We start from the raw sequence: 8722 nt of genomic DNA on the forward strand, positions 1-8722 counted from the left end.
GCTACATGCCAGACACATGAAGCAGAGGGAATATAAGCCATCAAATGCACAATCCATTTTATTTAAACACTCACAATTAGTCTCTTAATTTACAACCTTACACATTCTGGAAGCCTATTGTGTGCTAGACACGGAGCTAGTCATTGGAGAAACAAAAGTAAACCAGGACCAGTCTCTGACTTCCAGACTAGGGGCAAGGTGTCCCCTGGCCTGAAGGACTGTGACCACAGACCAGCAAGCCTGGCAGTATGCCTTGCTGAATATAAATATGTCCTATTCTCTAGGAAAAGCAGGTGTGGCCCTTCTTCACTCTAATGGGGACTTAAGCTGGAAATGGCAGCTATGGGTATGATTTCCATTTGAGAGTGCCTTCAGATACCTATGGCCAAACTGCGGGTGGTAGGGGGATGAGATCTTTGGGTTGATATCTCGGGGACCTAACAACTTACCTAGAAGAGTTCCTAGCACAGAGAATTCCCTCAATAAATATTTGTTAGATGAATAAGTGAACTTTTAAGATCTCTAATCATTGGTTTTTAAAAATGCCTTCCCTATTCCCTATACTAGCCATTAAAAAAAAGCTTACCTTCACAGCCTAAACTAATGATGAGAACTATTTAAAAACTGCCCGTGTGTGTGTGTGTGTGTGTGTGTGTGTGTGTGTGTGTGTGTGTGTGTGTGTGTGTATGACTTTTCCAGGGTTCAGATGGCGGACTGTCCTTCAAGACATGACGATCAAGCTGAGCTGCTCAAAGTGGCTGCAGAGAGCCTTCCTTCTCTCTGGAAAAGCAAGGGCCTAGAAAAAGCAACAGGCTAATTGAATGCCTGGCCTAGCCTTAATTGCAGTGTTTGGTTTCTCTCAACCATGGAGCAGAACTCTGAAGGCCAATTTGCAGGCTGCTGCTTAGGGTCAGGTGTGAGGTTTTTCTGCCAAAAGCAGGGCTCAGAAATAATTTGGGACCTGACTCAGTTCTAATTCTACCGTGTCTGACTGTCTGCCAAGACGCTAGCCCTGCGTAGAGGGCTCTGGGGGGAACTGCTAACAAGCCCCTCTGACTTCAGCAGTTCTGTCCCCTGTAGGCCTCTGTTACTCTGTGCTTTCTGAGGATGTCTTGGGATCCTGGCAGTAGCATCATGATAGAAACAAGAGAAAGGCTAAAGGTTTCTGTGAACATGTGAAGCGACTAGAGTGTTCAAGTTTGAGAGGATATTAAATGGATCCAGCAATCAGCAGGAGTCCAGCCCGGCTGGATGCCTGCGGCTCACTCAGGCCAAGAATATAAAGTGAAATCCTGCCAGTTCTTTTTTTATATGTATACATTTTTATTTTATTTTTAATTCATTTTAGTTATCCAGTATGTGCTTATGCCTCTATTTAATAATTGATTTTGATAGCGTTATTCTTCAAAAGAGACAAAAACAGAACAGATGAGTCAGATACTTTCAGCAGAAAGTAGAAAGCTCTACTTTCCGTAGAAAGCTCTATAATCCAGCATCCGTTCAGAATATGTAGAAATGGTTGCTGCAAGTCTGCTGATTGTTCATAGCCAATGACCAAGACTAACAGTCATTGTGGTTTTCAGAGTTTGCAAGGGACTGTCCCATACATGGTCTCATTTTATCCTCATAGCTGTCCTTTGAAGTAAGACTCAACATCACCATCATCTCTTCTTGAAGACACTAAGATCAACAATTAATAAATGGAACCTCATGAAACTGAAAAACTTTTATAAGGCAAAGGACACTGTCATTCAAACAAAAAAAGGAGTCTACAGAATAGAAAAATATTTTCGCCAACCCCACATCTTATACAGGGCTAATATCTAAAATATATAAAGAACTCAAGAAACTAGTCGTCAAGAAATCAAATGATTCCAACTTTTAAAATGGGATACAGATCTAAACAGAGAATTCTTATTAGAGGAATCTCAAATAGCTGAGAAACACTTAAAGAAATGTTCGACATCTTTAGCCATTAGGAGAGTGTAGACCAGGACTACTCTGAGACTCCATCCTATGCCTGGAAGAATGGCTAAAAGCAATAGCAAAAGTAGCAGCTCATGTTTATGAGGATCTGGAACAAGGGGGGCCATTCCCTCATTGCTGGTGGGAGTACAAACTTGTACAACCACTATGGAAAGAAATATGGTGATTCCTCAGAAAACTGGAAGTCAATATACTTCAAGATCCAGCTACAATACTCCAAGAGACACTCCATCTTACCACAAGAACACTTACTCAACTAGGTTGATATGGTTTATTCATAATAACCAGAAACTGAAAACAACCTAAATGTCCCTCAACTAAAGAATAAATGAATAAAATGTTATATATTTACAAAATGGAGTACTATTCAACTGTTGGGGGGCGGAAATGATATCATGAAATTTGCAGGCAAATGGATGGAAATAGAAAAAATCATCCTGAGCAAGGCAACCCAGACCCAGAAAGACAAACATGATATGTACTCACTTATGAGTAGATATTAGCTGTTAAATATGGGATAATCATACTACAATCCGCAGATCCAGAGAGGTAAGAAACAAAGAGGGCTTGGGAGGGGGTGCATGGGCCTCCCTGGGAAGGGGAAATAGAATAATTTTGTAAGTGGACAGGGAGCTTGTGGGGATGGGGACAGAAGGGATCAAATGGGACAGCAGGGGTGGAGGGAGACAGAATGGGGAGAGACGACTAGAATGAGTGGTCATTTATGGGTGATGTGGAAACCTAGTGCATTAGATACTTCCTGGAACCTATGAAGGTGACCCTAGTGAAGACACCTCTACTGGAGGATAACAAAGTCTCAACTGTCCATCTTCTGTAACCAGGCAAGGCTTTCCATGGCGGGGCTGGGACATCAACCCAGCTACAAAACCTTCTCCGACCCACAACCCGTACTGCCAGGCAATGACTGGCCAAACGTGAGGCCCAAGCCACAAGAGCAAACCAATCCCTGACACTGGTGACACTGCCTAGATGGCCAGAAACTGGAAGCTGATGGCTCAGAGACCTAGAGAAGAACCAAAAACAACTGACAAAATTGGAGAAAAAAATTAGTGAATCAAGTCATTCCTAATGATATTTGGGTTTGTTTGTTTGTTTGCTTTGGTTTTTTTTTCATTTTGTTTTGTTTTGTTTTGTTTTTTTGTTTTGTTTTGTTTTGTTTTTGTGGCACTCATAACAGTGGGAGTGGTGGTGTTCCTGACTCTTTTGCCTGCTCTTATGACCCTGTTTCACCTACTGGGTCACCTTGTTCAGCCTTGATACAAGATGAGAGAAGAATACATACATACATACATACATACATACATACATACATACATACATACACACATAGGTAAGTACATACAGATGGACATACGTACAGATGTATGCACATACAGACAGGCAGACAGGCAGACAAACATTTAAAAAAAACTAAAATTCTCGAATGGATGGCAATCTGCTTCTTCAGGCAAGCTGTGTTAGGAGTATGATTTTCAAACTGTGTTGCATGGAGTTTCTGAGGCCTGGGTGAGATGCTCCTAGGAAGGTACAGGGTGGATAGAGGCACCCCAGGCTTACAAAACCCTGAGCCCACAGGACCAATTCTTTGAAATTGACTTTTCAATTGGTAGTTGGTAAACAAAACATTAAAGGAAAGCAAATTTGAAGACTGGGGAGATGATGATGAGAAAAGCAACAACAATTGATTCAAAAGGCACCCAGTTTGCAACCAGAAGCTTATGTCAAATGACAGGATCGCCTAGTGACTATGGGCACCTTACTAAGGTGCTCTTAGCTTCTGTGTACTGCCAGTTCTTGGGTAAGACAAAGCTTAAAGCCAGATGCCAGAGACCAGTGGGGAAAGAGGTGCTGTCTGCGAAGTGGAAGACATTTGTGACAGCTCTGAGCAAGGCTGTCAACGGTGGCCAGGAATGGAAGTGAAGAATATGCAAGGCCCCCCTCTTTATAAAGAGAATGGAAGACTTAGCTACTTAGCTACAGGGAAAGACAAGTAAAAAGGAGGGAATCCATGCCATAGTTTTAGATACATGAAAATTCCAATTTTTAAAATGTTAAATTAGAAACTTACATAAAAATAAGAAATGAAGACACGAGAAAGGGGACGTTTGTTCATTTCCTTCACTTGCTTTGTATTTTACCTTTGCTTTTAGTTTTTATGTCCTAAGTTTAGAATCCAGGACTTTACACATGTGAATTGCTACTAAGTTACATCACAAACCTCCTTTCCCTTTTTAAATTTTTAGACAATGTCATTGGTTTATGTGATGTCCTGCCTTGAATTCAAGATGTGGCCCAGGCTGACCTCAGAACTGTGTTCCACCTTCCTCGGCTTCTCCATAACTAGTATCATAGGCCTGTGCCCCACACCTAAAATCTGTTACTCTTAGTGGACAAAATCATTTAGAGTAATATAACATAGCAGATGTGTTCAAGGAATAAACAGTTGGACTTTGAGATCCAGAGTCGAATATCTTGGAATGGAAAAATGCTAGGAAAAAATGTGCCTGCCCGGAAGGTCTGTGCAGACCTTGTTTCTTGTCACTATTGACTTACATCTCTTCACACAGAGTTCACACTGCCTCGTATGTTATGAGTAACCAAGGGATGATTCAACAGACATGGGAAGATATTCGTGGTTTTCCTGTGCACTTTGATATCTGCTGGGAATCCCCAGAAACAACCCCATGTTGATGGTGAGAGAAGAGTGGTTTAAGCACATTACTTGCTTGATGAATGAATATGGATACATTGAAGGTAGGGGTTCATATTTAAAGAAAAAAAAAAAGCCCAGGGCCAGCGTTTTAGCCTAACCTACGCATCAATTTACTTGTGACAAGAAGAAGATGTACTCTCAGTCCTTCACTGGTACCATCTTTAGCAGAATCCTTCTATCAAAGAATTTGTCCTGGGGGCTCAGGGTTTTGTGAGCCTGGGGTGCCTCTACTCACCCGCTATCTTCCCCAAGAGCACCTCACCCATTCCCCAGATATTTCTTGCAACACAATTTCAAAATTTTCACAAATATACAAAGTAGGTTCTATGCTGGGTGCAAAAACCCATTTCAAAGTTAGTTTTATACTTCTTTTCTTTTTAAATCTTATATTTAAATAATATTATATGTCTCAAGATAAAAATCATTATTAGCCATTTAGGAGCTAGAAGTCTTTGCATTTTAGAAATGTATAGGAACATATAGATGGTCACATTTAGTAGATATTCTCAAGAAGCAACATCTCTCATAAGAGAAAGTATAAATCCTAGCAATAAGTAAACATACAATACCACACATTGGGCTGTGAGGCAAATGGTGATTGGTATACGTGTTCAGTAGTTTGAAGTCTACTTGGTGCAAACTACAGTTGTTTAGAAAGAAGAACAACAATTGAGAAAATACCTCCAAACACTGCTCTGCGGGGCATCTGCTTAATCAGTGATTGATGTGGGAGGGGCCAAGCCACTGTGAGTCTTACCACCCCTGGGCAGGTGGTCCTGCACTCTATAGAAAAGCAAACTGAGCAAGGCATGGAGGAAGCCAGTAAATAGTATTCCTCCATGGATTCAAAAGATTCCTAACCTCATTCAGCTTGGTCTCTGGCAGTCTTATAATTTGCAGAAAACCAAGAAACCAAAGACCAACATCGGTGTGGATTTAGCTGTTAGTCAGCTCAGCAGTCCTTTGCTAAGGATGGGGCAACACCATCCAAGTCTATCCCTGGCTTTCTTTGGTCTTCACTTTACATACAGCAGATCATGGAATTTATTAGCCCCCATAATCACATGAGCCAATATCTTATCAAGGTAAAAAAAAAAACAGAGAATACAAAATATATTATTCTAGAACTCAGGAAACAGAAAAAAATCTTAGTCAGTAAAGTGTTTGCTGTTCAAGCATTAATTCCTGAGTTATGGTCCCTATAATCCCAGTTCTAGCAAGGCAGAGAAAGGAGGACCTCTGGGGCTTTGGTGAGGAAATCTAAACAAATTTGCAAACTCTTTGTTCAGTGAGAGTAGCTATCTCAAAAAATAAAATGGACAGCAACTGAGAGATACACCCTACAATTACTTCTGTCTCCCTACCTCTCTCTCATTGGCCTTTTGAGAGCTGCCTGTTCAGATCATTAGCCCACTTATAGACTGGCAAATATGTCTTGTTTTGTTTCTTCTCTCATAGGAAACCATATACGGCTGTCACTCTGTTCATATTTTAAAATCTCTCCTAAGCTAAAAGAATTCAAATCACTTTCTTCACTCCATCAGCAGAAGGAGATGTGAATCTGGTAGACTAAGAGCAATTAGGTAGCACAGAGGAACACTCGCAGCCTGTTGACCAATGGTGTATGAACTTAAGATTAAAATGTTACTTAAGATCAAAATGTTATATTCCAGGCAAGAGGTGTACAGAGCTGTTAGTGAATTCTGGTGGCATGGGTTCAAAATCTAATGCCCACTTAATCTATCTCCCACCACAGAGACCAGCAATGCATCTTAAATATCCATAAGCTTGGTCTCTGTCTCCTTGCCTATAAAACTAAAGTCTGGGTGAATAATATCTTATAGATGTATTGATTTATATGTTGATGAAGAATGCATGTTGGAGGATTGGGAACTCAGTGGCAGAGCACTAAGTTAGCAAGTGTGGAAGTCCTATTTTATGCCCAAAGTAAACACACACACACACACACACACACACACACACACACACACACGGGGGTGGGATGAGGGAGGGGAAGAGAGAGAAAGGTGGGGGAGAGGAAGAGGAGGAGGGAGAGGGAGAGAGACAGACATGCATGTACAGAGAGAGGGAGAGGGGGAAGGAGAGGGAGAGCCTAGCACGTATCAGAAACTCTAAAATGATAACTGTTGTTGTAAAAATATAAAAATAAAAAGTACGGTTGTCTTTTACCCCGCTAGGTCCTGCACCATGGCGCCCAAGATATCTGCTAGATATCTGGGCGGAAACACATCCCAGCCGCACACTTTTCCTACACTCAAACCCTCACATAAAAGAACACACAACACAATAATCTTAGATCCAATTGATAAGATATAATTGCCCACTTAAACATACAAAGCCCGGTACCATCCATCCCTAGGAACATTAATAACAACCTGTAAATACATAAAGCAGAATATTAATATCACCTGCCATGGCTTCTCACCCTCTCTCTCCTCCTCTTCCTTCAAACTTCTCTCCCACCCATCCTTCCTTCTCCTCCAATGACAGGCCTCCTTCTATCCTGTACCTGCCCCTCACCTGTACTTTACAAATTCAATGGCAAGGTTCTGGTGAAGTCACCTGATTCCTGAGTATGTGACTAGGCAGCTGTCCTTGGGGCAGTGGAATTAGCATCAAAATTCAGATAACTTCAGGACAAACCACAACAGATAACGAATGGTATTATTACATAAAATATTAAGATTTTTCCTTTACAAGTAATAGGAAGAAATACCTACTGAGACAAGACCAAGCAAAACAAGGAGTCAGGTTAAGATATTTCAGGACAAAATCCTTCTTGTGCAAAACATCCTCAGCCTATGCTATACGACTCTGTGTCTGTGGAGGCCAATGATTACCTATGTGGCTACCTAGCATGGGGTGAGAGCGCCTCTGTGTTAGAATGATTTCTTGTACTACAAGCCTGTCTACCTCAGGTAGAAGACAGAATTCACCCACTAACTTTTCCAGATTTCCTTGTACCTAAGATAAGAACCTCATCTTCCCCAATTGCATACATCCAAGTTGGATTTGCAGGAGAAAGGAATTGCCAAGTGAAATCTGTTCTCTGCTATTGCATGGAGAGTGCCTTGCAGAGGTGGGGCTGTGCAAAGAGCATCTCACATAGAGCAGCCTGGTAAAGCTGTGAGGTTGATGCCCAATAGTGGCAGCTGGAGGGACTTCAGTCTTCCCCAGAGTTGCCAGGGTAACATTTGGGCACCCATTCTGGTTGCATGAACTCCGTGCTAATTCTTGCCCTCTATCATGCTATGAATTACCTAATACATTGGCATGTTTATTCTGTTATTTAGCTAGTGTGGTGGAGTCTGTTATTTGTAGCTGAAACCACTGCCAGGTCCCTATACACCAGATCCTCACTGCTTTAGTGCTCAGAAGTCTGGAGTCAGTAAATACATGTGGGGTAAATAAATGTTCATCAGAAGGTTCAAAAGAAACAAAAACTGAAACCTGTTCAAAGAATCAGAATTGTAAAGATATGATGCATTATTTAAAAGTGCTCCATTTTGGAAACTGGCTAATACAAAATTTAGAAAGGACAATTTTTCTTTTTTTGTTGCTCAGGACAAGTTTTGTTCTTTAGTTTATATTACATGGTTTCATTAAACTGATTTCAATTTTCCAGAATTTCATTAATCCAATGTCACATATTTGTTGCTCTTATTCATAATGCCTGCATTTAAATGTAACCATGATAGGCTAGAGGACATTAGCAACTACCAACAGCTTATACTGTAAGTCACAGAATAAAGACATAACATGGAGTAGAAAAGTGTTACTTCTTCTTTACAAGCACAATAAAATAAAATAATTGACTTTTAGCCATTAGCCATTGTTACTTAAGATGGTAGTGATTAAGATATTCATTATTTTAATTCAACACATAGTGGTTTATTCAGAGACTATATACTTGATACAATGTTTGCTGTCAATATTTATTAATAGTTAATAATGTATTGGCAGATAGACCAGTGGAATAGA

Source organism: Rattus norvegicus, chromosome 3 (assembly GCF_036323735.1).
Source record: "Rattus norvegicus strain BN/NHsdMcwi chromosome 3, GRCr8, whole genome shotgun sequence".
Taxonomy (NCBI): domain Eukaryota; kingdom Metazoa; phylum Chordata; class Mammalia; order Rodentia; family Muridae; genus Rattus; species Rattus norvegicus.